The sequence below is a fragment of the Pinus tabuliformis genome, chromosome 3_1 (assembly GCF_031772625.1).
Source record: "Pinus tabuliformis cultivar Carrire ecotype Pingquan chromosome 3_1, CPIR1, whole genome shotgun sequence".
Taxonomy (NCBI): Eukaryota; Viridiplantae; Streptophyta; class Pinopsida; order Pinales; family Pinaceae; genus Pinus; species Pinus tabuliformis.
Window position 1 is genome coordinate 352432920 of NC_142301.1, and position 27884 is coordinate 352460803.

The 27884-nt window shown below is 36.8% G+C and overlaps 1 pseudogene; it reads left to right on the forward strand.

The window, feature by feature from the left end:
• Positions 1-204: 204 nt before the first annotated feature.
• LOC149187171 (coatomer subunit alpha-2-like) lies at positions 205-27809 on the forward strand (annotated as a pseudogene).
• The last annotated feature ends 75 nt before the right edge of the window (positions 27810-27884 follow it).

A 27884-nucleotide genomic window follows, 5' to 3' on the forward strand; every position in this document is an offset into this window, starting at 1 on the left:
GATGAACAACGAAGAGGGTACACCTATATAGCAGCAAAACGACACCTTGTGGACTTGGAAACCCAGAGATGAAGGATTCTACTGGATTGGGAAGAAACTTGGAGACCCAAAAGAAAGGCAATTTGGTTACAAGCAGGGGATGGCAATACAAAATTCTTCCATAAATTTGCAAATGGAAGGAAAGCCAGCAATACTATCTAGCAGATGCCTACGGAACAGGGTCTGATTGCTAAAACTTATAATCAACTGGCACGGATGGGTAACACTCACTTCAAGCAGTTGTTCAAAGCCCCACTAGGCACACCTCTAATTGATATCATTCGCATTGCAGGGCATTTTTCCAGATTTGTGGAACTTGACTTGGTGGAGGATCTCATAAAACCTGTTACTATGGGGGAACTGGAGGGCACCCTGAAGTGGTTTAAGAAGGACAAAAGTTCGGGGCCAGATGTTATGTCCGTGGAATTCTATCTTACATTCTTTGACATTATTGGACCAAATCTACCCGATGTGATTGAGGAATGTTGTACATCGGCAAAATGTATGAATCTATAAATTCCACCTATATAGCCCTCATTCCCAAGATGGACTCCCCGCCATCCTTCAATGACTTCAAGCCTATATCCCTATGTAACTGCCTATACAAAATTATTGCGAAGATCATTGCTAACCGCATCAAGCTGATCCTATTGAGCAACATCTCGTAGGAACAATTTGCCTTCCTACACAATCGACAAATCCATGAGGCCATCGGCACAGCACAAGAGGCCTTACACTCCATCAAACAAAATAAGCTTAAAGGGGTGATGCTCAAGATTGACCTCTCAAAGGCCTTTGACAGGGTCAGTTGGTTATTCTTAAGGATGATCCTTACTCACCTGGGCTTTCCACTAGTTTTTATCAGATGGATAATGTGCTGCATTACATATGTATCCTTTGGAACCTTAATCAATGGATCAGTCTCCCATTCCTTTCAGACGGAGCGAGGAATCAGGCAGGAGTGTCCTCTCCCCCCATTGCTTTGTCTTATTATGATGGAAGGCTTAAGCAGGCTGATTACATTAGAAAAAAGAGTCGGGAGGCTCAAGGGTCTCAAGATCATGGAGCAATGCACTCTAACACATTTGTTTATTGTGGATGACATGCTCATCTTCTTAGATGGAGGCATTCAAGACAACAAGACTCTCTCTGAAGTGTTGAATCTTTTTTGTGGCGCAACAGGGATGGAAATAAATGGGGCCAAATCCACTGTATCTCTCTCATCTTGTACTCAACAGGAGACCTATCATGCACTCCAAAACTTCCCCTTCCAAAACTTGACAATGGAGGATGGATTGAAGTACTTGGGTTTTAGGATAAAAGAAGATGGATACAAAATTGTAGATTAGACCTGGTTGATTGCGAAAGTAGAAAGAATATTAAATATTTGGAGCCATCATCTATTACCCAGAGCAAGTAGACTAGTGCTCATTAAATCGGTTCTGGAACCAACACCAGTCTTCTGGATGTCTCTGGCCTGGATCCCCCAAGGTATATTACAAAGGATTCAACGAGTTTGCTGCCACTTCTTATGGAAGGGTCACAAGGAGGGAAAACCCTATGCGTGGGTCAAATGGAGTAGAATTGCAACTCCCAAAAAATGGGGAGGTTGGGGCCTCAAGAACCTCTCTGCCTTTCCTCAAGCACTTGCAGCGAAATTAGGATGGCTTCTCTTGAAGCACAAGAGCCTTTGGTCAGAGGTGGTTACCTATAAATACATATGGTTGCGCACAGTCATGGACTGGTTAAGGTTACCTGCTTGGAACAGGAAAGGAATATCAGCGATTTGGAGATTTGTTATAAATACCATTCCCATCATAAGAAGGGATCTTACTTGGTAGATCGGCAACGATATGTCTATCCGCATTGGGACTGATCCATGGATTGGTTGCGGCAACTCACACCATCTCCCTCTTGGCTTGATTTCCTTCCTAAATCATAATGGAGTGGCAAACATCACACAGATCTGTGGGACATATACAACACCACTACATATACCAGTGGAGGCCCTGGATATACCAGATCAATGGCATATGGAGTGGAGGAGATATTTGGCGGCTTTAATTGAATCCCATGTGAGACTAAGGGATGAGGATGACGAACTAATTTGGGGTTTTGCACAGAAGGGGATCTATACTCCAAAGGATGGATATCCTATTATCCATGCTAGCCATAAACCTAATTCTTTGGATAGTTGGTGGAGCAGCATATGGAAGCTAAAAAGCCTGTCGGGCACTCGTCTTTTGATGTGGAACATCATTATGGACAAAACCCCGACTGGAAATAATCTCAGAAAACAATCTTTTCAGGGACCTACATGGTGTGTATTATGCCGTGACGAGGAGGAATCAAATCACCATCTCTTTCTCTCCTTCCCTACAACACAACAAGTCTAGGCGCAGGTGTTATATACTCCTAATTTATCACTTACTTGTTGTGGCAATGGTATACTAAATGCCTGGAACCGATGGTGGGCTGAAGCTCCAAACCCAAGATCCTAAAATCTTCCATTAATGGTGTGCTGGCACATATGGATGAGCAAGAACAACAACTTATTTCGTGGGAAGCATATAGTTTGGCCTTTGATTATTCCTAAGATTTGTAACAGTTATATGGAAATTCTGGATGATGAACAGGTTGCCAAGATTCAAACCATCACCCTGGAGGTCATAGACAAAGCACACCCTTGGGCCTATTTCAATGGATCAGCACAGGAACAGGGTTGTGGCGGTGGCATTATCCTCCATATATCTGAGACACATTATTTCCATATTTTTATGGGGTTAGGAGATGGCACAAATAACTTTTCAGAGCTCCTTACACTTCGTCATCTTTTATATTTTGCTATAAACAAAAACTGTAGATATTTACAAGTTTATGGGGACTCCAAGATTGTTATTAACTGGTTCAACTGCATTTCTACATGCAATGCATATACACTCATAACCATATTGGATGATTTTTTGTTTTTAAAAACACATTTTGATCATGTTTCATGTGCTCATATCTACAGGGAGTGCAATGAACCTGCAGACCAGCTTTCAAAAGCGGCAACGCATCCTAGAGGGGAATGGTTGATCAGGGAGCACACACCAAAACAGATCTACCAGTATTTCCATAGACCATACATGGATCAGGAACTGCAGAGGGTTGACAAGCCCTAACTTATCTATTTCTGTTATTTAGGTTTTGTCTACAGAACAGTAATCACCATGGGTGAAATTTTGAAAAAATTTGAATATGTAAATAATAATGTATATGATCAGATACTATCAGCACACCCTTCTTTGGGTTTTTTGTATAGATTTCTACAGTACAAAACAGTTCTCAAATGACCACGGTCACTTTTCTGCATATGCCTATGGCATTTACAACATGTAATTTTCCTTGATAATGAAAATTACGATACTTTTCCCCGGGAAAAAAATATTTTGAAATACCTAAAATCTGAAACAAAATTCTGAATTTTGGAATAAAACGTTGAATATTTGACAATAAAGAAGAACAACATTTAAATATTTGTGGACAACCCTCAAAACAAAGCTTTTATTAATATGAAAAAGAAAATGCTTCAACGATATATATGATAAAATGGCTTTTCCTGCCAATGGGCGATTGACTCACTGGTGAGGTGAACAAGTGTTTTGTTGTCCACTAGGGTTCCATTCTTACTTTGATCTTAATTAAATTAGATTGGGTGTATGTCCTGAGAAATTTTGGCAAAATAAATACCCGTCAAATTCACACCTTATGCCAATGAAACTCTGCTCCATGGTGCATGTCCTGAGCAATTTTGGCAGAATAAATACACCTCAGAGTTTACAGAATAAATACCCCTTAGATTTCACACCTTACGCCAATAAATAACCCTCAAAATTCACACCTTACACCAATGAAAGTTTGCTCCATGGTGCAGCCACTCGAGGCGTATTTTTTGAATCATTACCCCAAAATGCTTTCTTAGATAGGTTTAGATGTGAATCCATGCTTGTACAAGAGGAATATCGACACTGCACTTGACCTAGGAATCTATTTCTCAGAGATTACCCACATGAAAACATTCCCAAATATACTTTTGTATCAGGCTTAAGAGCCCGTCTAAAGCCTTCAGGCAGGCTCACTTATCTCATGCATGTGGGATAACCAATTTTACACAATAAACTTAATTTTGTTAAAATTTCAAATTAATACCACTAATTTTTGTTACCCTAAAGCTGTCATTTAGCCTTAAATTTTTCTTTAAACCTAGTTGGCTCTTCTAACTCCAAACTGATTTTTCTTAAATCCATGAAGCCTATAAACATGTGGCATGAATAGTTCAACAACGTGTGAGAATTTTTCAGTAGCACCCTAGAAATAACAAAGATGGAGATTTTCCCTCCGGCCTGAGGCAAACTTCTAAAGACAATGTTAATGGATTCTCACCTTTTATTTGGAATGGGCAAGGCATACATTAGTCCTGGACTTCTCACAGTCTCTGTTTTATTCCTCTAATAAGTCTCACATGAAGCAACAAATATTTTTCACCTCTTATTAGAGTCCATTCTAAAAGAAATTACTCTTGTTGTTATATGTCTTAAAGAAGCCAGTGTGACTAGCAGCATGTGAGAAATGGCATTCTGCTAAGACATATGCTTTGATTTGGAACTAGGTGCAAGGTATACAGGTTATGTCGATAAGGGTAACTCATGTAGGAACTTCTTACACATGTAAGGTGTCCTAAGTTGCACGAAACAGGGAAATGGGTACGAGTTTCTGAAACGGGAAGTGATACGAAACACGACCTCCCCAAATTTTGGAAACGGGGAAACACGAATATATATATATATATATATATATATATATATATATATATATATATATATTGAAAATATATATATATGTGTGTGTGTGTGTGTGTGTGTGCAATCATAAAGAATAAATGATTATAATTTATTACACTTAAACATTAAGATATAATTTACATCACATTTACTCATGAATGATCACATAATGAAAATAAAAATATCGGAATATCCAAAGCAACCTTTATTAGATATCCAAATCTCGAAATCAGCCTTTATTTATATTAATATATGAGGTTGCAAGTACAATAAAGACTATAAGGCTGCAAGAGAGAGATCCAAATCAGGATTTTCTGCATCCACATCCCATTCTTTAGAAGGACCACTGTTGTATTGGGAGTCTCCTTGTACATAGTCGAACGACCTTAGTGCTCTTGATTAAATACACGTTTCATACCCTAGTACCCTACATGATCTTGATTATTGGGAGTTTCCCCTGCATAGAGGGCTTGGTTCTCTTGATTAAACACAAGTTCCATACCCTAGTACATGATAAAATCTAATGGAAACATTGCAATCCCTCCAATCCTGAAATCCTAAAAAACAAATAAGTCTGTTGGATTTTGAGTGAGATCTAAAATTCTACTTTCTCCATATGAAATGCAATGAGGGCGAAACCACTCTCAAACATCCTGAGTCATTTCATGGTAATGTTAAAAATTTAAGTAAAAGGATGAAAATGAAAAATAAAGGAGAATGTCACTTTTACTTTAAGAATTTAACATTACCATGAACTACATATCCCTCAAACTCCCTGATGAACTCCATATCAACACTAGGGCAAAAATTCACTTTTATAACTTTAGACACACATCTAGAAGCAACAAGAAGTCACTAACATACCCTAAAAGTAAATTAAAAAAAACACAAGTTAATGAGGAAACGTGGGTCGTACGGCCCTGAAACGCGTTTACGGCCGTACTGGCCACGTTTCTGTTTCGGGAAACGTGGCAGTACGGCCAGAAACGCGTTTCACGGCCGTACCAAACGCGTTTCCGCGTTTCGTACCCGTTTCCGTACGGAAACGGACCTCTATACCACGTTTCCTGCAACATAGAAGGTGTCAAAGTGTGAGAAGTGGTTCTAGACAACTTTTGGTGACCACCTAGTAAAACTGTGAAATAATACCATATTGTAATTTCACTTAGTAAATAAAAGTGAAAGATCAATTTCACTAGATCTCCTAACTCTTCAAAATCTAAATGAAATATTCTAGATATTTTTGGAATATTAGTGATTTGTACTTGATCTAACTTAGTTGTACACATAATTGTTGAGAAAAGGTGGTTTCTCGGATTAAAGAGATTAGTTGCTAAGACAGGGGAGATTAATTTTCTCAATTAGATTAGAGAAAGATTTCGGCGAAAATCACATGGAATGTCATTTGTCGACGCGTTTCGAACCAACCAGTGTGGTTCATCGTCAGGACAAGTTGAAGAAACAGATCCAGCTTAGCATGTTATATAGACCGAGCAGAGCCTCCAACGGCTAGTTTGACCAACCGCTAATATTGACCAAAGGACCAGGATCAAAATAATAGTTTATCAGTAAATAACCAAAAAATAAAGGTCAATTATTATTAAAAGAAAAATTAGTTGCAACGGACCGCTTCTAAGAGTAAATTAAGTGAGAATGAAAAAAATAATAAAAATAACAAATTAAATAAATAAATAAATAGATATAAAAAAACCCTGAAATAAAAATAAAATAAATACACAAACAAATAAAATAAAAATAAAAAATGAAATCAGATAATAATAATTAAAATAATAAAAATAAATTATAACTAGATACGACTAAGAGTTAAAACGTGAATAAATAAAATTAAAAATAAATAAATAAAATAAAAAGAATAACAATAGTAAAAATAAAATAATAAAATAAGTAATAATAAATTAATTAATAAATTAATTAATAAAAATTAAAAATTAATAATAATAATAATACTTAATAATAACTAACTAATAGAACAATATGAGAGTCTGAGAGCATAAATAGAACAAGATGAGAGAAGTTGTATGCAAACATTTTTGGACATCAAAAATACAAGAGATCAGAGAAAGATCAGCTGAGCAGATTCGAAGCAGAGGAGAGGAGCCAAGGTCAGATCAGAATCCATATTGAACAGTGTTGTACAACAATTTAGTAAAGTGTGGGTTTGAGTATCTAGCAAGGAGATAGAGCAGATCTGAGTGTCCAGGAAGCTGAAAACCTCAGTTTTGACATGTCCTTGTAAGTTTTGATCATTAATGATAAGCTAATTTGAAGGACAGAATTATGTGTGTACTTGAAAAGCTATTATGAGTCCATTGTTTAGGTTTTCCAGTTATATGTGAGACTATTGCATGTTCATAATTTCATTCAGTTATTAAAGTAATTCAAGATCTGAGTTATTTTAGAAAGAAACACAAGACAGTTGTCCTCTTGAATAATAAAAATTTCACATGGTATAAGAGGATCATCTCTAATTGAGATCCTCAAGGGTTTACAACAATAGATCAACTACCAGAATCAAAGACCAGCAGTTAGAGGGTTTCATTATTGTTGCTTGAAGGACTAACCACTCTTGCAGGTATATTTTTGTTGTTTTATTTTCATATCTGAAAGGTTTGTAAAATAGATCTCAGAGATGGCAGCATCAAGTCTCAAATTTGAGGAAACTTAGATGGTGCCTCCATATAGGTGTCATCAAAAGCCAAGGTAACATTGTTTTTGAAAGAAAATGATCTCTAAGATATTGTCAAGAATGTTATAATTCAGTCTCCATATCTGCATGAATTGGCATCACATAAAAATAAGGAATTGAAGGCCCAAATTACTTCAGGAAAGGGTCCAAATCCTGCCTCAAGAAAAAATGACGAACTCTGCCTCAAGAAGGTCAAACTGCATATATGATTGAAGATGTTTTCATGTACAATTGTTGCAAATGCTGGTATGGAAGGTGTAGTGGTTGTTGGGAAATTACTGAGCAATATAATCTTGACCTTAGCTACGATGCTGACTAAGGTGAATACATTGATAAGGTGAATGCAAGGATTATTGATCCCCTGAAAGTGATCAGAGCTGTTTTGGTTGATGCTGCAAGTGTGTCTTCCTTGTTAACCACAACAGAGTGCATCATTTTTGTGATTCTGAAGGATAAGAGGGAAGTCCCAGGTATGAGAGACGGTATGGGTGGCATGGACTACTAAAGAGGATATCTAGACCAGTGTGCCTTCTGTGTGGTGTCCTGTTCTCAAAGTAGGGTTAAAGTTCAGGTTATCTGGTGTCCTAGTTTTGAAGGTTAAACTTCGGGTCAATTAGTTTGACCCTTGTTATTGTCTCGAGCATTACATTTCCCATTACTGGGAGAAATTGATTGTGTATTCAATCTAACTTAACGAAAAAAATTTCGATTGAAGTGCCCTGCAGTTCTACCACCTATCTTTTCTGCAGGGAAAAACGTAATCCTTATCAAGGACAGGCTGGAGAAACGTTTTCCATTTTCACCTACTAGAGATGATATTTTATTCAAAGAGATAATTTTTGAGAAGAAGAAAAATATACCTGTTTTAGGCAAAAACCATGGAAGATCGGGCCTTGCAAAATCCACGGAAGATCGGGCCTCGCAGAAGGAATGGATGTAACTGCATAGCTTGTAAACATGTCTTATGGTGTGAAAGGGTTATTGCCAGAAGCACCACACCTGTTAATGCTCCACGATACTCCCCGAAGATAGTGGAGTTAATCATCTATCTGTAAATGTGTGCACCAGCTAATGCTCTTCGAACGGTTTATCTGTTCGTTGAAAAGTGTCCCAAAATGCTTCAACACCAAATTGTTCCAGAAGCACTTGAAATTTGAAAATTTCCCACCAAATTGTTTGAAAAGTGCTCGATCGATTTTTGATTTACGTAATAATTACATGATTTTAATCGGTTAATTAGGATCTATTGATTTAATATTTATTAATTATTTTATTTTGTTTAATTTAACGGGTTAATCAAAATTATTGATTCAATATATATATATATATATATATATATATATATATATATATATATATTTTAAATATATCTTAATAATATAAATATATTTTTAGTAAAATATATAAATTAAAAAATTGAGATGTATTTTCAAAATGGTTAGATTTTTTGAGGGAATGAAAGCACTAGCCCAGCTTTAAGTGCTTTTATGGGAGTCTGTTGGAGGGAATCATTTATGCTCATAATTATCATTGGATTCAGCGTAAGTTGGAAGATGAATCAAGCGGTTTGAGAATAGAAATGCACCAATCTAGCCCTATTTTAAACCCTTAAACATCCACCATATTTGAGGCAATGTTGAGAGGATTACGAGCTGAGTTGAATTTAGAAAGAGCATTTTCAAGGCTTGAGGTGTAAGCTGTAAAAACCACTATAAGTAGAATCTAATGAGCTTATCATGACCTCATTATAAATAGATATGGGTTTATTAAATGAGAGCTACCATCTTGGCACATGTTTCTATTTTGAAGAGTTTGTTAGATTGGTCGAAGGAATGTCCCACCTCGAGAGTATGTGGGAAGCACAGTTGGTACGTTGCACTCTGAGGTCAAGAAATCTATTTGGAGAACACTCCCTTATTCTCAACCTCCTAATTATTTGAAGGTGACCTTGGAGAGCAGATGAGCTTGTTGATATAGGCTATATGATGAGGGTTTGAAATTATGAATGATAAATAGTTTGAAAAATCAGTGAAAAATCTCTCCATTACCTAATGACAGATCTGACTATCAACTTAGAAAAATATATGTTGAAACATATTACAAGTAGTTTGTACATGTAGTTTTGTTGCCATTACTAACCATTATAGAATTACAATGCCAGAGAAGGGTCTCAGCAGACATGCAGGTGGAAAATACTTATCTATCACATAAACAACATAATCATGGGCTTTGGTATGTCCAAATATGTCTCAACCCTTGTTAGTAATACTGGGGGGGTGAATTGATACTTCTTACAATTGTTATATTATGTTAGTTAAAAGGTTAAGCCAAAACTTAAGAAGTAGAACAAAAATAATAATTTTATTAAATATAGTGAGGACTTCGATTCTCACTTATAAATATGGTCTCTAGCTTGTAATATAAGTTCTTTAATTCTTCAAGGCGCCAACCTTGAATGAGGATAAAAAGCCTCTTAGGCCAATCCATGCACCAACCTGGTCAATATGAGGACACCAATCCTCTTAGGTTGAAGCCTTTAACTATACTTAAAAAAACAAAAACACATTTTATTAAAATACTTCAAAATCATTCCTTCAAGATGTCTACCATATAAACCTCTTGTAAAAGTAGGGAATATTTTACACTCAAGATGCTCATGTCTATTGAACATAGGCTATCTAACGATGATATATGGTTTATGTAATTTGACAAAGACTTTATACAAATAGTGACATCCCCCAAACCATGTTTGGACAATGACATCCAACCATCATCAGATAATGTGTTCACTACCTCAATTGTCATCTTCTATGCAAGGAATGTAGATGACTCGTGTAAGATACAAAGTGTTTCAAGGACACTTGAAGCCTCTAAATCATGTGATCAACCATGATGAGTAATGCTCCTCTGCCTTCACTAGGTCGGATCAAATACCCACTAGATAAGAGTTCACCATACACATCTTTGAGATTGTGATACCATATGCATACAATCAACACATAGACATACATATGTTTATTATTTATTGATCTACACACATGTTTACACTATTCATACTCTATTGCATTTTTACTATGCAATTGCTTCCTCGCATTATGAGAGCCTTGAAGCTTTTGCTTAGCACACTGTGTGATCCTGAATTCTTTTAGGCAAGGGATTATAGTCAACTTCAGGGGATAGTGAATTCCTTGGTGGCAGTCTTTTAAGAAGGCTTGAACATTTCTCAATAAGACTCATGAGACATGAAACATATTAAGGGTTACCTCCAATTCAGCAATGACACTTTCTTTGGCATCAATGGCAAAACTCTCAAAACTCCACGCATTCAAGTGTCTCCTTGAATATCATAATCTAGAGCCTCTTTTTCTCCCTTGTGTCAAGCACGAAAGAGTGCTCCTGATCTTCAAATTTAATCAAGTTTGCTAGACACTATCAGATAAGCTCCTCCAACCTCATAGTGGGGTCCTCCCTCCCCAAGTAACAACCTCCTTTTCCTAGTTCCTTGCCTATCTCTTATTGTGTTTTTGTGCTTTAGTGTCCTTTCATGAATCACTTCCTCCCCCTTGGATCTTAGGGACAACCTAATTTTTTTCCAAAGGCTCTCTTTTTCTCTTTCCTCCTTGATGTTCTCCCTCGTCCCTTCCCTCCCCTCTATTCCCCCTTCTCTCCCTATTACTCTTGTTTCCCTGCTACCCTCCTCCTCTTTAGCCTCCCTCCTTGTTATAATTTATGATGCTCTGCTCGCCTTTTTGTTTCCCCCTTCTTTGACTCATCAAACATCGCCTTTTTAGACTCTGGTAGAGGATTGGGGCCTCATAGCAATGATCATCTAAATGTCCCCAAGGGAGGGGGAAAATCCTTTTTGTCAATGAAACATAAATATGAAAATTTTGAAATTTGCTCCACATATATATATATATATATATCTATATATATATATATATATCATTTTGCACCTTAGAGCTTCAAGCGTTGAATCTCTTTCAAAATGAAAATCGAATCCTTGAATTGCAAGTCCTTAGCCAACCCTATAAAAAACTTAGCTATAAACAGATTAATCAAGTTCACTACCCTCATATTGCCATTATACAAGAATCAATGGGGGAGGGGGAAAAGGGGATCCAATTACTATAGAATGCTCTCCCTCATTGGGGAAAAATCTAAAACTCTTCACATGGTTTAATTCAGATTGCACAGTGGTTTAGTGATTTGTGAAAATTTGAACAAATTCATAAATTTGGAGGCAATAATTCAAATTAGTAAATTTGGAGGAAATAATTGAGAATAATTATAATCTCTATTTTGCATAAATAGATTTTATTTTTCTTTTACTCAAATTGTGGAGATATTGTGGTCACACAAGGAAGGTGCAAGAGGATGTAAAATTTTAAAATTTGAATTTTGGAAAAATTTTGTGTATTTTTTATTTATTTTTTGAAGTTTTTGACTATTAAAGAGTGCTTTATTTTTTATTTATTTATTTTCAAGCTCATTATCATTTAAGCAATGATATTTTTTTAGGAAAGATAAAAGGGAAATGGGTTTGAAAGGTTGTACTCTTTGAGGATCGAGTAGTTCTAATGGTCATTCATTGAGAAATGAAAACAAGTTTATCACATTAAAAGATAGTTATTAAAACCCAACCCATTATTCATTACCTCACCTAATTTTACATCTAATTATTTTAAACTATAATCTTGAAGGATTGCAATGTCTAACATTCTCTCCTTTAATTTGAAGGAGTTTTTGTTAGCCCAAGCATCATTTTGAACTTTTCAAATTTTTCTATTCCTAGAGCTTTGATGAAGATGTCTACAATTTTCTTAGTCGTAGAACAATGTATTGGATGAATAGTTTTGGCCTCTACATGATATCAAATCAAATGATATTTCATATTGATGTGCTTGGTTCGATCAAAATCTTGGGTTCTTGGCCAACTTGATTGTAGAAATATTATCTAAACGTAAAGGAGTTGAGTTCACTTGTTTCTCTTGCAAGCCTTCAATTATTTTCCTGAGCTATGCAATTTCCTTTGTCGCTTCTGCGAATGCCACATATTCTGCTTTTGTTGTTGAATCTATCGAAACTGATTGTTTGTGTGACCTCTAGGAGACCACGAGGGCTTCATTTGGGGAGCAATACCAAACCACATTCATTCATAATGGGGTTATATATTGTGATTTATACATGTGTTTTTCAATATGTAATCAAATTAGGGGTATCGTTTAGTATGCCACGAGTGCACATGAAATGTGAGAGGTTCATTAAGTGAAGCCCTGTGCAGGAGACCATTGTTGATCCAAGACTCATGAGATATCCTGAAGTTGATACTATGTTTTCCTTGTCCTCATTGAAGTATGAATTAGAATGTGCAATAAGACAAAAGTCATCCACCTTGGTGTACTTAAGCCCGTAATCTTGAGTCCCCTTTAAGTATCTCATGACTCTTTTTGCAGCAAACCAATGTCCCTCACATGGTTTATGCATAAATCTGAAAAGTATGCTCACAAATTTGTAGATGACTCATATAAGGTACGAAGTGATTTAGGTACATTTGAAGCCTCTAAGTCATGTGATCAACCATAATGACTAATGCTCCTCTGCCTTCACAAGGTTAGATCAAATACCCACTAGATAAGAGTTCACCATACATATCTTTGAGATTGTGACACCATATGCATACAATCAATACATACACATACATTTGTTTCCTCAATAAGCCCTCCAAAATTTCACGAGGTTTTGATGGTGGGATCTTGACATATCATAAGCCATAGCTCGAAGACCAATTATTTCCCTTCGTTTCCCTTAAACTAGAAACATTGTTGGTATCCTTGCATTGTCTTTCATTGAAAATTCATTCATTGATCCCTTTCCCCTCTCTAATTACGTCAAGCATATCATTGGTTGCTAAATCCTATCCCCTTGATTGAACCTTGAGTCCACTTGGTCCGGTGTGGTCCCATGCACTATCAAGGTTAATTCTTCAAAGATCACATGGAACACAAGTTTTGACAAGAATTATAGGGCTTAGGGATCTCCTTTATAAGGCACATACTTAAAACCTAACCCTATAAATTTTCCCCAAGCCCTTCACAAATAGCCTTACATATTGTTTTCCAAGAGAAGCAAGCACATATTTGAGCCTCTCTTGTGAATAGGTTTCTAGGATCACCCCTCACCCTATCATTGGTCCATCCATTTCGTGGTCCTTATCATAATGGGTCTCCTCCCATCAGTGAAAATTTGTAGAGAGAAAGGAGCCTTAGCCAAGGTGACAAAGGGCTATCGGTCCATTGTTGCCCTTAGGCTAGTAGTAACCCTTCAAGGATCCCCTTTTAGGACCCTCGCTAGTTTGAGCGGTAACAGGTTACATTACTGCCAAGGGATATTTAAATTTCCCTTTGTGGGGTGTTTAAGTTTGGGATCCATATGGTTAGGAAGACCCTCTCTTGAAGTTCTTTATAGACCTTTTTGATGACATTGGCCTTTGTGATATCCTCCCTACAAAGCATATGCCAACTTGCCTAATGATATACGAAGAAATGCTCATATTACAAAGCAACTAGATCATTTTATTTTATTTGAAGGTCTCTTGGACACAAATCTCAAAAATTTTCAATTCCTATAGAATTCAATATCTTTAAACATGTGCAATAGAAAAAGGTAGAACTCTTATATGGCACCTTTGATTTGAAGACTAAATTCCAATGATTAAAAATACTTCTCAACATATTAACAACTCAATATTCCTTTCTTTGCATTTCTCTTTTAGATTTCTTGCTTTCAACCAATTTATTTAGAGCTTAGGGAGGCTCAAGTAGCACCAACTACCTTGCTTCTATTGGATTGAATAAAATTCTCTCTTTGAAATCCATAATATCTCATTCATGTTGCTTCCTGTTTTTCCCATAAGATTTTGGCATGTAATCCATGATCATGTTTGTGTCATTCTTAATAACACACTCCTTGGAGGGTGTCATAGAATATTTTATTGGGACTAAACTTGGACACCTCTTCTTTCATGATCTTTGATACTTCATTCAATCCTACCACCAATTAGCTGTTATTTTTCAATTTTTCTTATAATCATTTTGCTGTTGGGATGGTGTTTTTCGAGTATATTCTCTTTGCACACAGATACACATAAAGTATCATTATTGTAATCAAATGGATGGGTTGTTAAAATCATGAATATTTAATTAAATATGCACTGCTATACCTTTGCTCAAGTCAACTTCAATGCAAATTTTAGCACATGTGTGTATAACCTTCCTTGATTGGTTTGTATCTTGTTATACATCCCCAATATATTTATGTTGGCTTTTGAAAGATTGTCTCATCCCAAAATAAGTAGGGGGATATTGAAAATTCAAATCTAGAGTGGGGTTGAAGAGACAAACATTGAAGATGGATTCAATTTTAGAAACTATCCTTTAAAAAGAGGCTAGCTTTGCTCCAAAATGACAGTCCCTCCTCCAAGACCTTGCCACAACTTCCATAATTGTCAAATTTTACAATAATAGAACCTCTAAAGTACAAGCTTACTATATACTTAGAAGTTAGGTTGGAATTTATTTGATTCTTGAACTCTTTAGATGATGACTAGAGATCATTAAATATATAGATTGAAGCATTTGATTGTATCTATTGATCAACTTGTTAACCATCCATAGAGGAATACTTCCCTCTAACATGTACTTGAGTTTGTCCACAATGAAAGAATCCTACTATGTTTTTGATATATTCAACAAGACTGCGTTTTTAAAGTAATGAAGATTCAATTCTTAATGTTTAGCAATCCTTTAAGAGGGAGAGATCATCAATGTCACATAGGAGGAGGTATTCCCTTTGTTTAGTGAACCTCCATGGAGATAAAACACTAAATGCAAGATTAAACTCTTGTTTATGTGATAGTTAGGGAATGCATACCCAATCTGTCAAAGATTAGTTATAGATAATGAGAAAGAATCTCCTATTTATTCTAAATAACTCTTTAACTCTATTTATAGATTACTTTCTCACCATAGAGTCACAATAGTCAATTTTTAAAGCAAAAGCTACATCAAAACTTTTTGAATATGCAAATAGATAACCTCCACGTATAAAGGTAAAAACAACTCTTTGAATATGCAAGTAGATAACCTCCACATATGAAGATGAAAGCATATTTTAAACATGTTTAAAGCGAATTAAAATATAATAATAGAAAAAAAAAATCTTCATAGTATAATAATTCAAATAATTCTATTTAACAAAAATATATTAAAAATCACTATAAATTAACATTAATAAATAATTTATATAAAATCCCAATTTAATAATAAATAATTACCTAATTTATAAATGATTTAAGTATAATCTTAATCTATATCACTTAATGTAAGCTAAAGAATTGAGATAAGCCATTATTATCCCACACACGTTCATTTCTTTGCCCTCTCTCCATTTGCGAAGTCGGGGACTGTCACAATACTTGCAGGAAAACATTTGACACATCAGCTAGATAGCCACAAGGAGGGACAGAGCAAAAGCTATCTGTGTAAATACTTGTTAATAGATTCTCTCACATTTGATTCGTATCAAACAGTTCGAGGCGAAATGGGAGGAAACCGGAAACGCAGTAGAAGCGACATCCCCAGGAGGAGCCGAAGCCCTCCTCATAGAAGACGTTGCTAGGATTGCAGGGAGAGCGATAAATACAGAGAGCGAGATAGGTTCAGAGACATGCGCTCCACTCTGCCCACTATCCTTCTGGTCCAAAATATTTCTCTAGACGCGAGGTTCGTATCTTCATGTTTTCTTCTTAGTTTGAGGTTTCATACCCAATATTTTTCATGAAGTTGTCTTAAGTGAGCCATTTCTGGCTATGCATTTCAGTCATCGAACAATGTATTGGGTCTTCAATCTTATTTTCTAAGTAAAATGACTATTCTGGAATAGACTGTAGTTTTTCATGTGTCTTTTTCGGAGTTCTCATTAAAATCATCAGGGTCTGATAAATTTAGGGTTTGTAGTTTTTTGGTTTATTTTAAGCTTCGACAATGACAATGTTGCTCTGTATGCAACCCCATGATGAAGAATAAGTTTCCACGTTGAGTAGATAGGGTCGCTTAACTGCCATTTTGTAGTGGTACTTTAATTAGATTGAATAACTTGGCAACCGGCCCTTGAACTTGGGGGTTTGCAAGGGTAAATAATTTTCTTAAAAAACCTCGGGGAGCGACTTCAAGGGTAATGATTTTCTTAAAGAACCTTGGGAGCTATTTTAAGAGAATAATAAAATTTGCGGGAATTAAGACGAAAATTACATAACATCATGCAAAATGGATGGTTTCTTATAGGAAACCTATCTCATTTTGCTAATTCAAATGACACTATTTGAAATAATCTTAAAATTTCCTTAGAGTATAAAACAACCATAACTAGTGTTTGCAAATTTTTTATTAAGTTTGTATTTTCAATTTTAGCAGGGGTTTCTTCTGTTTCATTTCCAAAGTGGCTTAAGAGCGTTATCAAGACATGAATGGCTGGTAGGATCAGTATGGTCCAAACTTTGAAGGGTTGCCAAAAATATAGTAGGTTTTAGCTTTTTGTTATCCAGAGGGCTATCAAAAATACATTATGTTTTACCTTCTGTTGCTAGTTATCCAGATGCATTTCTGAACAACATTTTGTTTCCATAGGGTTGTAAACGAATTTGAGGTTTTAACTGTGCTGTTAGTTATTTTGAAACATTCCTGTACATTCGTCAACACTTATCTTATAGCAAAAATGTTGAGGAGTTTGTGTATTATTTGACACTTGTTCCCACCGAAATCAAAGAGATCATTGTATGCTCTCACCAAGGAATTGATTGTTAGTTTCTTTCTTCAAGTGTTCCATCTTAGCAAAAAAATAATGAGAAACCAAATGATAAACTAGCATGAAGGATTGTAACAGGATTTGGATTATTTTTAAGGGTTTACTGTTAATGTGAAAGTTAAAAATCCCATCACTATACCCCAAATAAGTCAAAATCAAAATAATCAAGGAACTAAAGGAAATCAGAATCAGGAAATGTTAAGAAATGAATTTTTGTAAATGGGTAGGGTAACAGTCCAGAAAGTGTCAGAAACTTGGGGTATACTTTTTATGAAACTGCATGAAACAATGAAAATGACAAGAAATTGATTCCAGCAACTTCTGCAATTTCGACTTGACCACTAAATTTTTTTGGACCTTCGACCTGCCCAACACATTCTTCTGCAATTTCGATATGCCTAGCAAACTATTCTGCAACTATGACTTGCCCAACGAATTCTTCTGCAACTTCGACTTCCCCAACAAATTCTTCTGCCTATCAAATGTAGAAACCCTAACACGAGAGAGAGAGAGGCCCAGAAACTTAGATCTAGTTCTTCGCCTTCCTTTTCGTCCTTTTACCAACTTCTATCTTGAGAAGATCGAACTTTTTTTTGGTGAGTCACAATGAGGTTGAGTTCCTTCTTATTTATAGGCTTGTGAGGGGTACAAATTGCTCTCTTTAGGCTGACTTTCCCCTTCATGTAGGTCAACTTGATCTTTGTGCATGGAGGATCTTTTGATTCTATTTTGAGGGCCTCTCGGGGATTCTTTTGAGAATCATTTTTTCAAAATCGTCGAGAATGCGGTAGATGATGGGGGTGAGAAATTTTTTTTATGTGATCAGCAGTTAATGGAATTATTATCGTCTTGGAGGTCAACAAAGAATATGACTAGGTTGCCTAATAAGTGGAGGCAACTTCAATTTTCAAAATCCATAGGCAAATTCAGTACATAAATCTATTTTCTCTCATGGAAGCTATGGGATATTTAAAACTTCATCATAGAAATCTAATTGCTTTGGAATAATTGGTGAGAAACAAATAAAAAGAGTGAGTTCTAAATGTTCAAATCCAAAATTGAGATTGCTATGGTCTTATATTTCATTTATATTTGTTCAATGTCCAAAGAAAACTGGGAAGTGATAATTAATGAAAAATAATCACGTTATGATCAACAAAGAAAAATTAGTTGTTGGGAGTAGGTTACCTAGGCAATATCTTAGACATTCAGCTAAATAGGTCACAAAGTTTATCATTATGAACATTAATGTAGGAAAGATGCACCTTTTTGGTTGTGCAGAAAAAATAGATTTATAATTCAAAACCGTAGAAATTTTATCATGTATATTGAGAATGTTTATGTTTAGATTTAATAACAAGGTTCCAAGTCATTAAGACAAAAATTTTCCAATTATTCAAGACAAAATCAATTAATTATCAATTTAATAATAAAAAATAATTTCCATTTTTTTCCTTATGACTTTATAAAAGGGATATTGTGTCCTTATTCAGTTTGTGGAAGGTAGGGAATATGATTCTCAATACGACTTAAATGAGCGTTTTTCTATTGAATATGGCGCTGAATGAGCTAGAATTCCTTGTGGATTTCCAGTATTTTTGTTGCCAACTCCAAAAGTCCTGCAAAGGTGGACATTAAAGCTTTTGCCAAGAGATTTTTCATCATCCAGAAAAGGTAAAGGGTCTAGTGGACCTAGTTTTATCAACCTTTGGTATCGAGGTCAGGGATGAGATCCTGCCATTCATTTAGCTCCAGTTCATTATCTGTTGCCTGTTGCTTCAATTCATTGTCCCAACTCGAAATAATATAATGAGCCCGTGGGTGTGCGTTAGTCCGATAAGGCCGAGTTGCTTCCAAGCCTAAATCATTGTTATTTCTACGACCGCAATTTTGGGTAGTTTGAGGTTGAGCTTGAGTTCTTCCACAACCACAACCCTGGCCTTGGCTACGACCTTGACCACCCCTTACATTTCTCCCTTGGGACGAAAGAGTGAGGAGAAAGAACATTAGGGAAAATATTGGACTTGAGGGATGCACTTTGGAGGGAAAGTAAATATGGTAGATGCACCAACAACCCAACAGACTACAGACTCAAAGAGTTAGAGACCAAACGAACTGCAAGATACTAAATGAAAAATCATTATATGGCAATATACCTAAAAGTCTTTGTGTTAAGGGGAGAAAGCTCCTTGAGAATTAAACAAACTCTATTACGAGTGATGCCCTACCAAAGGCTATCGAAATAAAGGGAAGGAGTTTGTTGGCGAGGAAACATAATGCAAAGAGGTAAAGGGACTAGGCTAGGATGGATTGGTCCTTCAACTTGCTTGGTTGTTATTGGGCAATATGCAAAGCTTTTTCGCCTTCATGATTTGATAATTCCATGCCCTTTAGCGCAAATCAACAACAACAGAAAGAACATTCCCAAACACCTCCTAAGATTCCCATAGAATACATCGGGATCAACACTATATTTAATGACATCATCAATTTTCTTCAGTTCTTTCATTATGGAGTGAATGTGAAGAGATGATCGCATGCTCGAATGAAGGTTTGCGCAAAGCTGATTCAATTCCATTTGCAAACTCTCCTTGATTTGGTGAATTCAATGACGCGTCGTGTAAGCTAACCTCAATTGGATACTACTACCCAACTTTTTGAACCTCTTCACTCGTGCCCAACATAATAGTGTGAAATTATCACAATCTAAAAATTTGAAAGTATGTATAGTCTGCTATAAGGGGGGCTTCTAATGCCCCCACAAGTTGCCACGGCAGGGGCTCTTAACGCCCCCAAAAGTTAGTATGAGGGGGGCTCCCAACGTCCCCAAACATTGCTACAAGGCGGTTTTAGACCACCCTAATAAGTTGCTACAAGGGGGGTTGTAAGTTGCCCTTGTAGGTTGCTACGAGGGGGGTTTTAAATTGCCCCCATAGGTCAATTTTCAAGGGGGTTTCAAATAGCCCCCCAAAGTAAATTTTTGTAGGCGATTTACAACCAACCTTGAAAGATGACTTTTGAGGGATATTGCAATCACCCCTAAAAGTCACTTTTTGGGGTTGGTTCATATCTCTTGAAAGGCCTTTTTGTTTGTCCCCACAATGCCTTAGGCTAGCCCACCTGAAGGACCCTCACACCTAATTGACCCAACTTTTGGGGCTTGAACCTGACGACGCCAAGGAGAATTGAACCAACGCCTCATAACAGAGGGCCAAAGACTTGGCAGGGGGGCTTCAACCAACCATTTGGGCTACCCATCAACACTATCTGTTCAAATACCTTCCCTAAAAGGCTTGACATTTAGAGGTGATGCTTTGAAGGGAGGGCTGGGGGGGTCTAAAAAATTGCATCCAAAAGTCACTTTTCAAGTTTGGAACCCCCTTTGAAAAGTGACACATTTGGGGGCAATTCATCTCTCTTAAAAAACCGCCCCTAAAAGGCTTGAATTTTAGAGGTGATGCTTTTAGGGGTCGCCGGAGGGGGGGGGGGGTGAGTGAGGGTTAAAAAAACTGCAACTAATGTTAAAACCGCTTCTAATTCCCACTTTTGGAGGCAACATACGACCCCCCCAAAAGTATTTTTGTAGTACTAGTAGTTATCATTTTTGTCTCCATAACGCATTATTTTTTAATGATTAACTATGCTTTGCTTCTTTCTAGGATCTCCTCTCAGGAACATGTTTCAACCAATTCTCAAGTTCGTTCTTCAAATTACTTTTTAATTATTTTTGAGATTTATACTTCTCTAATCTTTTGTAAGAAATGACTTTCATTTTATACTGGCAAGGTGATTCCTTGAGTTAGAGTAAAGGAATATCCTTCCCTCACTATTTAAGGGATTTCCCTGTAGAAAAGGAAAATGATTTCCTTTATTGAGAGAGCTATAGAATTTTCCTTATCAACGCTGATTGCATTACCAGCATATGCATCTTCAACATAAATAACACATAAATGATCATAACTTGAAGAGTTTCTTTGAATTCACTTACCTCGAGTTTCTATGAAGAGGAAATATCAAGGCAAGTGAGGGAACCCAACCTTAAGTTCTCTTAAGAAACAATAATCCCGTAATTGACAAGCCAATCTAGAAAGTATTCCTGCCCAAATAATAAAGGCCTCTATCTTTTCTTGATTAACCATGATGCTTGTTGATGTAGTGACGATATCAAGACATTTTTTTATTCCCTCCATTAAACGATTGAATGAGCTTTGTAGTGAGAACAAGGCCATCTATAAAATTCACATTAAGCAATTTCTCCCCATAAAGGAGGGGAATGCCTCAAAACGTTTGTTATAAATAAGAATCTTAAAGGAGAAATAATAATGCATCAATACAATACCACATAAATATGGGGAAAATGGTTTGGATCGTTCATGCCATTACATGTGGGGTTTGGTCTAAGGTTTTTACTGGTTCTGTATGCTGATTCAACCCCTTTTATGGTATATAGGCTAGAAGATCATTTGCAATGTCGACCAAATTCGAGTGCCAGAGTAACTGGGTAAAGGGGTTGAGCTTTTATATGAAAAGGCCATGGATCCTGGCCAGTCTTCACGGTGGGGTTATTCAGTTATGGCTGTTATCACCTAGATTGACCTCAGGCTGAAGGGAGGCAATTCTAGGGTAACCACAAACCAAGCTTAGCCTAGTAGCTAGCCCTACTAGGCCGGGAGAGGGCTCTCTCCATAAGGATCTCAGTCAAGATGACTGGATCAGGTAAAGGATTTTAGGCTAGGTATAGTAGCACGAAAGGTTTTGATTGAATTTGTTGGTGTTTTGCTGGATCAGATGGAGTTGGGTAGTTTAGGTCTGGGAAATTAGGTCAGAAATGCAGGGTGTTCTATGGGGCAAGGTAGGCATAGGCTTTAGCACTTTAGGCTTAATGGTGTGAGGTGTTTAAGACTGATGAGGAGCTGAGGAGGGCATGTGACAATCATGGATCCTTCTCAAATAGTAGAAAACATGAAATATTGAATTATTTCCCAAGGCAGAGCATTGTTACAATGGATTCTACCCATCAAACTTGATAACATTCAATAAGAAGCAATGAAATGAATGATGGCATACATAAAACATGTAAACAAATGTTTACAAAAGAAGAAACTATGCTTAAAATCCATACCACAGGGATCCCATAAAAATAGCTGCAAATCTTATTAATCTCCTTGTCAAACTACTTACAATGATGTACAATCAAGCTCTGAGCATCCAAATGAGTCCAACCCACACAATGACTGAGAAAATACATGATATAGACTCAAAACAACTAATCCTAGCATCAGGGGTCGAATTCCATGAGAGGAGGAGTCAGTTGCAAAAAAAGTTGAGCAGACAGCTGAAGACTAGGATGTTGAAACTGAAACATTCCTACTATGAAGCAAACTGATTCATTCATCTCATTTAAGCTTTTCATCTAATGTATCTACCCTAGGTAACATAAATACACTTTAATTACATCATGATTTTACATTACATTAGTGAAAATATTAAAATCCCATAGGTGAAAAGCGAAAAACCAAAGAAACACTGAAAAATTGGGCTGCCTGTCAAGTGTGCAGCACCTTAAGGAAACGCGCAACGCCTCTCCTGGATAAACGCATAGCACTGACTTCAAATCAACTTTTGAGTGCCTTCCCGATGTCAAAATTAGACGTGGGATAGGTCATTGGAAATCTTGTCGAGTCTACTTTCCAGAAAATTTTTAATTTTTCAATTTGGAGCTTATTTGCCCTATCAAACGCCCAATCTCCCAAGACTGGTCAAAATGTGTAGAATGAGGCTGCCAAAATGCAGAGTGCTGTTTCAATCAACTTTTGGAGGTCTTCCTCAACTCCACATTGAGCTCATGATAGCTCAATGGAAATATCTCTGTGTATAATTACTATTTTACTCATCAAGCAAGTCATTTGGTCAATCCAGCTAGGAGAAATCTTGATTTTCCCAAAGTCACTTAAGAAATGCAGCAACTCTCCCGAAGCAAATGATGTTTTGGACATTTCTCCAAAACCATGAGACCTTTGTAAAAACTGAATGAGGATTTTTTTCTCGAGTCTATTATGGGAAAAAACCTCTCTCACTTTTTTCAAATTCATTTTTTCTTGCTCAGAAACATCATTTGAATAAAACCTATCCTGATGTGTGAAACAGGGCATTTGTAGAAATGAAGGGGATGGGGGCTTCTAATTTCTTGAGAAAATTTTGGGAAGTAGGGAGGGATGTTAGGAAGTAGGGGAAAGTAGAATTTCAAAGATTGAGTGAGGGAAAGGGGTCTAAAAGGGCAAAACATAGGCCTAACCTAGAAAAGTGTTAAATTGTAGCAGTAAGCTAGGGTTTGTGGGAAAATGATGAATTTGAGGGATATAAGTGATGAGAGGTGTTTAAGAAGGTATATTAAGGATAGGGGAAGGTGTATGAACATTAGGATACAATTTTTTTTGATGATTTGACCATCCAAGAAAAATTACCTTCAAAACCCTAGGAGAGGGAAATGAGCCTTAAGCACAACTGAAGCACAAACAAGGTGTAAAATGACCCATTGGAACTTGAAATAATGATGACAACTCTTTGAATGATGGCACACTCGGTCGAATGATGACATGGACCAGTACTTGGAAAACTTTGGAAGGAGTGAAAACAATCCTAGACCTAATACCTAGTGACCAAATTTCACTTGAAGACTCACTAAAATGACAAAAATTTGATTTCGACACCCCAAGACCACTTTATAAGAGCATATTTGATCATTGGTAGAAGACTGCAAACACTGACACTAACAATGGCATTATCAGGTGGGAACATTGATAGATTTGATGAGCATGATGGGTCGGTTAGAGGAGTACATTTTCACAAGGCTCAGTCGTGTTTGTGTCTGTAGGTAAGCCAACTGGCTTGGATATTTATTGCATGTTTTGTGGTCCATGTGAACCTCTTTTTTTTTGTATTTTAGAGATTGAGAAGCGTTTTGAAACTACTCACCAAGGTTCATTTTTCAGTAGTTCCATCAATTGGACGATTGATATGGGTTTCAATGGATACATTTTTATATCCTGGAATGGTGGGTGTCTAACACCTTGGTGACATGGAGAGGGTCTTGAACACATTGGTGGTGTGCGAGTCCCTCATGTATTTTGAAAAAAATTTCATGGATCAACTAGGAGATTACCTTTACTTGCTCTGTATTGTAAAATGTCTGGAAATTACACATGTCTAGTGGCAAGTTTTGTAGTGGTGTCAATTGGGTCTAGCTTGGGTGGCTAGGAAGAAAATGTTATCTTTCCCTGTTTGTGAGTCAATTGTTGTTTGGAGCTCTTCTTCATGAGCTATGAGGAATAGAGTCAATTGTTGTTTGGAGCTATGAGGAATATCTCAGTCACACTACCGGATGGAGGGTGGGGTGAGAAATTACATGCAAGGAAAAAGGTCGCAAGGTAATCAAACTCTTATACCTAGTTTAAAACCTTCTGAATGGGCAGAGATTGGGCCAGATGATAAGTCCTTGGTGATTTTAGTAGACTTAGAAATGCCTCTCATAGTGCAACCACTTAGCCAAAGGAGAGCTGCAAGAAAAAATCCCACCCTCTCCCATCCAAGGAACAAAGTTATTTTAGAATTGGTAGGTTTAGCGAAGCTTCCCAGCCATGTAGCTTCCTATGTAGACATTGTACGTGTATATTTATGACATCTAAAGAGTAGCACCTTCGATTGTAAATGATATTAACTGCAAGTCATCTGACATAACAGTCAAAAATACAATTATGAAAAGTTGTTATAACTCCAATTTACTTGTTAATGTTACAGGGAATGTCTTTAAGATCAATATATGGAACTACAATATGCACCGCTGCCTATATCCGGAGAGTTAAGTTCCACAATGAGTATCCTTAGATTGTCAGTGCCAATGATGAACAAACAATAATGATATGGAACTGGTAATCTTGAACTTGTATCTGACCTTACTGGCGACATTTTTTTGTGTAATGTGTGTTTCTTTTCATCATAAGGAAGATTTGGTCATTTCAAGCCCCTTGGATCAGACTGATTGTGTATGGGATATTTGTGCTCCGAGGAGGAAAACCATCTGCTAATGATATTAAGGTTAACACAAATGAACACAGATATTTTTGGAGAGGGTGATGCTATTGTCAAATATGTTTAGGAATGTCGTGACCATGGAGTGAACTGGGCTGCTGCTTTTCATCCCAGCTTGCCATTGATTGTGTCAGGAGCAGATGGTCACCAAGCAGATTGAATGGCATGCAGATTCAATTGCTTGGTGAAGTTATATCTATTTCATTAGAGATATATTAACCTTTTTTTTTTTCTTTTTTTTCCTTCTTTGTCTGTTACTCCTCTTTCTTGAGTAGCATCTCAGTTTGCATGTAATTCATTTGTGAAAAGTTAGTTTGTTTTGTTCTCGAATACCAAGGCCTGGCAAGCTGGATAATTTAAGAGGGCATGTGAAAAGTTTGTAGATAATTCATTTGTGAAAAGTTAGTTTTGTTCTCAGAGATCAAGGCCTGGGAAGTTGAATACTTTAGGAGGGCACGTGAAAAATTTGTAGATAATTCACTTGTGAAAAGCTAGTATGTTTTTTATTCTCAGGTACCAAGCTTGAGAAGTTGGACATTTTAACTTTTAAGAGGGCATGTGAACTATATGTCTCATGTGATGTTCCATCCACGCCATGACATTTTTGTTAACATTTAGAAGATAAAAGTATCTGAGTTTGAGATGTATCCAAGTATTTTAGAGGTGTCCAAACATTTCGTAGAGACCATGATTGCTTCTGGATCTTTGTAGCACATCTTGATATGAATCTTCTTGATGTTGGGCATGACCGTGGGATGATTGTTTTCAAGTTAGAAAGAGAAAGATCTGCTTTTTTTGTTTATGAGGGCACCCTATACTGCAACAATGAACATTTTTTGTTTGCTCATCAATTTGCAACTCAAAAATACTCTCAACTTATACAGATAAGAAGGGTTGGATCCATGAATTGGATCAAGGATGATGATCATTGTTGTTTAGCCCCATGGAGAATGTTGTCCTAATACGTTTGGATGTTGATGGTGGGTGATATGAACTTATTCCTGGGCCAGAGGATAGTGTTGGGACTTGGGAGAAGTGACGCAATGCAAGAAGAAAAGACAGCGACTTGGAGGACCTGATGCCTTTTTTGCTTGCAATCAATTGGCAGTCACTGACATGAGTCATAACCAAGTGATAAAAATCGCAGAAATAAGGTGATCAAGAAGTCTAGTTGTCCAGTAACTGTGGATACAATTTTCTGTGCAGGCACATAAAACCTTCTTCTTGGGCCAGAAGATAGTGTTGGGACAGAAGAGTGACACAATGCAGGAAGAAAAGACAGCAACCTTGGTTTGCAACAGAGGATTGTACCTGGGGACCTCCATATTCCATTTGTTAAATACATTTAGTCAGATGACATGGAAAATGTAGCCTTGCTGAGCAAGCATGCAATCATCATTGGAAGAAAGGAGCTTGTACATTGTTCTCTGCATAAGATTATTTGTGTTAAAACTTAAGAGTGGTGCTCGGGGTGACAATTGTGCTTTGTTGTCTTCCAAACAGAAATGGTGGCCTTATTGGAACACTTGATGTTCAAGTATGTATAATGAAGGTGTCTGAGAATTCTGTCAATTGCATGAATGATTTGGAAATAACTGTGTCATACAGATTGATGCATGAGTATATATTCAAGCTGGCAGTGATAAAAAGGAAGTATGACAATGTTATGAGCATGATTAGGAACTGATTTGTGGACAGGCAGTGATTGCTTAGCTGCATCTGAAGGGCTTCCCAGAAGCGGCTCTTCACCTTTTCAAAGATGAGAAGGCATGATTTAACTTAGCAGTGTAGGGTGAAACTATTCAAATTGATGTTGCTTCTGCAAAACAGAGAGATGTTAAGGTCACTGGTATACACTTGGAACTGAGGCCCTTTGGTAAGGAAATGCTGCCATTGTTGAATATGCTTACCAAAGATTAAAGAATTTTGAAAGGCTTTCATTTTGTATCTTGTCATGGACAATATTGATAAGTTTTTGAAGATGTTGGGGATTGCATAAATATAAATTGATGTTATGGGTTAGTTTCACAATGCTCATATGTTTGTGCAGCAGTTCATGGGCTTACAGATATTGCTGATATGCTTGTACTTAATTGTTAGGTAGCAATCTGCCCTCTCTGCCATCTGGAAAGAAATCATCACTTATTGTGCCTCCTCCATCAATTTGTTGCAATCGTGAATGGTTGTTATTGAGGGTTACCAAAGGCCTTTTTGAGGGTGGGTTGCATAATGCAAGGGTTTCAGTCCATGAAGAAGAGGATGAAGGAGCTGCAGCCAATAGGGGTTAAGACCTTGACACTTCTGGTGGGTTGGATAATGCAGGGGGTGCAGTCCATGAAGAAGAGGATGAAGGAGCTGCAGCC